Source organism: Lactuca virosa, chromosome 4 (assembly GCF_052849685.1).
Source record: "Lactuca virosa cultivar CGN04683 chromosome 4, Lactuca_virosa_CGN04683_v6, whole genome shotgun sequence".
In the NCBI taxonomy this organism is placed as follows: Eukaryota; Viridiplantae; Streptophyta; class Magnoliopsida; order Asterales; family Asteraceae; genus Lactuca; species Lactuca virosa.
Window position 1 is genome coordinate 523,215,820 of NC_136429.1, and position 4,651 is coordinate 523,220,470.

At 36.6% G+C, this 4,651-nt stretch overlaps 1 pseudogene across 1 annotated transcript; it reads right to left on the bottom strand.

The window, feature by feature from the left end:
- Positions 1-1,741: 1,741 nt before the first annotated feature.
- On the bottom strand, positions 1,742-3,883 carry LOC145103689 (senescence-associated carboxylesterase 101-like; annotated as a pseudogene). The gene is made up of 3 exons (XR_013706798.1): positions 3,751-3,883; positions 3,306-3,621; positions 1,742-3,214 (listed from the first exon to the last, which is right to left on the bottom strand). The product of XR_013706798.1 is annotated as a senescence-associated carboxylesterase 101-like (transcript).
- Between the last annotated feature and the right edge of the window lie 768 nt (positions 3,884-4,651).

The window sequence follows — 4,651 nt, forward strand, 5'->3', positions numbered from 1 at the left end:
TTGGACTCCAAGTTTGAGTCTTGGACCTTTTTACTTCATTTTGACCCAAGTTGGTGTTTAAGTCATGTATTGGACATATGTGACTGAAAAGGTTCAATGTTTATGGCCCTTGGGGTCAAGGAAGACCATGTAATGTTGGTTAGCATGCATGGAATCCATAAAATTGGAAACTTTATGGATCATGTTGGTATCTTAAGCCTTATAAGTCTCGGATCTGGATTTTGGTCATTGTTTTGGACTCCAAGTTTGAGTCTTGGACCTTTTTACTTCATTTTGACCCAAGTTGGTGTTTAAGTCATGTATTGGACATATGTGACTGAAAAGGTTCGATGTTTATGGCCCTTGGGGTCAAGGAAGACCCTCTAGACTGTCCCATGTTAAGGCTTAACGGTTTAGGAGCTTAATGCTCATTTTTAGTCAGATATGGACTCACGACGTGAGGAATGAAGCCTCACGACGTGAGAACGCATTCGAGGAAGTTCCTGGACTGAAACCACGACCTCACGACGTGAGCATGAAGAGCTCACGACATATGACAATAGGCTATATGAGCACCCCTACGATATATAGGCTATATGAGCACCCCTACGATATATAAATCAAGAATAATTAGACCGAAATGTGAACAAATCCATAATATGCATGGGAAAATCTATGACAGCAAGCCCGAGGTGCCCGCTTGAGAACATATATTGATCTCTGAAGCAGACGAACATGATCGGGATTATGCGAATCTTGAAAACTATGGTTGATGCATCTAGATAGTATCCTACAGATAAAGTTGAAGAAATGTATTATTTGTTGGAAATAGTGCCCATAATTGTTTAAACCCAATTGAAACAGATGTTAATTGGATTATAACATGGTTTTTTTTATACCAAACTTACCAAATCATGAGTTTGTGAGTTTGTCACACAATACCAGTTTAGCAAACATTAAAAATATTATTATGTTCATTTTGTCATGATATTCATCTATTTTGTGTTATTAAATCTAATTTGTTGTTTGTTACATCATTAAATACTCACCTAGAACTTCTTTTGGTGGTACATAGTTTATTTCATCATATTATATGGTCATGTTGTGACATTATTAATGCTTTATATTAGGTTTTATTGTAATTATTATTAATTACGACTGACTGATATGGCTAAAACATAAAACTTATCGATGAAGTTCTGTTGATAAATGCAAAAAAAAAATGAAGTTGAGCATATGATATTTTCAATACGATATAACAGAAATAGTAACTTGCAAGGAATAATATACTTCACATTTACAATTTCTATAAGCAATGTATGTTATTTTCCACACATAATAACAATGAACTAATAATTTTTCACCAAATGTACTTACACTTCTTTACGGATGATAGTAATGTACTTTACTTTTACAGTATTGTTTACTCAAAAACCAAGATACTTACATTTGAAACCATTATGACAATAAACTTTGAAATATGTACCAGCCCTAAGTTAAATGTAGCAAATTTTTCCACGAGGACAAACTTTTTTGAATATATATATATATATATATATATATATATATATATATATATATATATATATATATATATATATATATATATATATATATATATATATATATATATATATATATATATACATCATGCAACAATTAAACATCAATGTAAATGTAAAATGGTTATCCATTTATGATCTAGGTGGGCAGAACTCATATTAGAACGATCAATCACCATATCAAGAGAAAAGCACCCAACACACTATCCACAACAAAGTTGATTAAAACATTATGCTTTCAATTTTTTGGTTATTAGCATAATATACTTGCATACAATAAAAGAAATACCCAAAATACCTTCGTCGGCTGTGCTGATTAACCACGAACCTCAAACTTATTGGTACTGGGTGTATCTCTCATTGTTCATGTATTGAGCAAACTCAGAATGGTACGCAATTCCTTTAAAGACCTTATAATCACTTCACCACTTCATCAAACTGCTTCCTGGCACGAAAACTTTCGGTGACAATGAGAAATCTTTGATTGCACGTAAAACATCTTCTTCAAACCGCTTGAGATTGGTTGTTTTGAGGTTGATAGTAATGTCGTCCAAGCCCCCGTTCTTCAAGTCTCTTAGTGAAATCAAGGCCTCCTCTACATGCGCCCAGAAGCAAGAATCTTCAGTAAGACTAGCAGCCTTTGTTTTTTTGTCGCTTGGCTTTTGATCCTTCTTGTCATCCTCCGACCACCTCTCTAATAACACATAGTGGTTTGGTCTACTATCTATGTAGTTCGTGTTGCCCTTTTTGTAGTAATCAGCTATGTCTAGTGGCTCAACAATCCTTCTGTAGTTAGTTCCACCATAGAGCCAACGTTTACGCAACTCTGCACCTTCTTTTTGTGGCATTAGCTCCTTTTCTTCAATAGTCTTCTTCCAATATTGACTCAAGATACGTTGATTTCTGATGATTTCTTGTTGGCTTCGGATTTCTTCTATGGTTTTGGTTTCAGCATTCTTGAAACTATCATAATAACCCCCTTTTGACCTTTGGCCCTTCATGTACCATTCCATGTATGTCAAACTTATCTTCATTTCGTTTAGCTTCTTCGTAGGCTCGTATGCATTAACCATCCTCTTGGTTTTGATCATCTTCGCACGTTTCTCTTTAGTTTTGGCAATCAGATCTTGTGAATCATCTTTTAACAGACCAATTTCCTGAAATTGCAACACGATATCGGTTGTCAACGGATTCAAGTTGGATCCACCGAATTTAGAAGGTCCACGATACAATATCTTCCTTCTGATCAAACCCAAATCGTTGGTATAATCATGCATTTGGGTATTTCCACCATTTGATGACGCAATGTCATCTAGAACTGCCAGGATTGTCTCTTGATCTTCAAAAGCGGTGTGCCCACCGGATTCTGTGCAAAACAGGAAAGTACCGAAAGGCTTGTATAAAGTCTTCGATGAGTAAACACTAGCAAGAGTATCCGTATTTGCAACCACATTTAGGAAACATGAATTCCATTGTGGGCGTTCACAGATAGCACGTCGGAGAGTTTCATCACCAAGAAGAGGAGCACCGAAAGTTATGCAAATAGGGCGTTTGGCAGTTTTTAAACCTTTAGATTCTTCCACATCTACAGCATGTTAGTGGAGTAGCGCAAAAAGAATGGCGAGGTATCCCCCAAGACCATGTCCAGTGACGACCAATGGACTCTCTTTATGCTGAAAAACAGATATTAAACAGATAAGAATAGATAACATAATATAGTGGGCTTCATCTTGATTTCTAAATATGCTACAAAAGAAATGGTACCTGTTTTAGGAGCTCCAAAAGCTCGTCAAAATGTTGCTCAAAAAGCTCAATAGCAGCTTTGTTAATGGAGAAATCGGGGTTGACTTTTGTGGATAGGAAGTGCAAGTCTTTGTGGTTTTCTGGTGAAACCAGATCCAACGCACTATTATTAATTAAAATTGTATAATCACACAAAGAGTTGAAAGCCAAAACATTGAATCCAGAACGAGTCGGGTGAAGCTGATGAGTGGAAGAAGTTTGGGAATTTGGTCGATAAGCATCTTGAATGACATCTGTGCTGCCAAGAAACTTGCCCAGTTCGACTTCACTGCTGAACCTGCAAGTTTTTTCCAATCAAAAACTCCATTAATGGCAGTAAATTAACAAAAGGATAAAAAAAACGAAACCCATTATCGAGATTCGATATTGTGGTGATTAAACGAGGTTAAGATCTATGCAAGCTTACATCTTTTGGTCTTTCATCTTCTTTATGGGTTCTTTTTGAGAAACTTTTGGGTGTGTTTGTTTTAGATGTTGAAGACAATTGAACGAAGCTTTAATTCAGATATTCGTTTTGGTTGGTATGTAACATGTCAAGATGGAAGTATTTAAAAGAATCCTTTCTGTGTTGATTTTTAATTGACTGGGAAAATTCGTGGTGATTGGTTCGATGCAATGTTTTAAAACCTGGGTCGACCCGGCCGGTTCAACCGGTTGGACCGTGACCCAAGGTAGAAGGCGGGTCAATTGAGAACGGTTTTTTGTAAAAATACGGACCGGATCGAACCGGTCGGGTTTCCCCTAAACCGCGGTTCGACCGCTTATGTTGAACCGGTTAAAACCGGATTGACCCGTTTTAATAAGGCTTGGATGGTTGGTTAACAAGTAACGAACGCCAAAACAACGAATCGTTTGCGGTTTCTTCAATGTTTTTTAATGTTTAAACTTTGTGGACATCAAATTATTGGTTTTATATGTTTATGCATATGCGGGAAAGTAAAAATATATAAAAATAGAAAAAGACCATAAACCGGGTTGACCCGGCGGTTCAACCGGTTGAACCGGTTGACCCGTGAACCGGTCATCACACCGGGTCAACTAAAAAACCCGGGTTTTAAAACATTAGTTCGATGTCTTCAAATTATTAGATTTTTGTAGCGTCGACCAAGACTCGATCTGTCCCTACCAAAGTGCCAAGTCGTCGTCAATGTCATTATTCATTTTACACCGAATATATCTTCCGATTAACAATGACAACTTGGATAATGTGTTTTTGCAAGAGAATAAACCTGAATGATAGGGTGATGATTACTTGGTATTTTTACGTCATTTTGATAGGATTAGGCGTAAATGACCCCTTTCAAAGC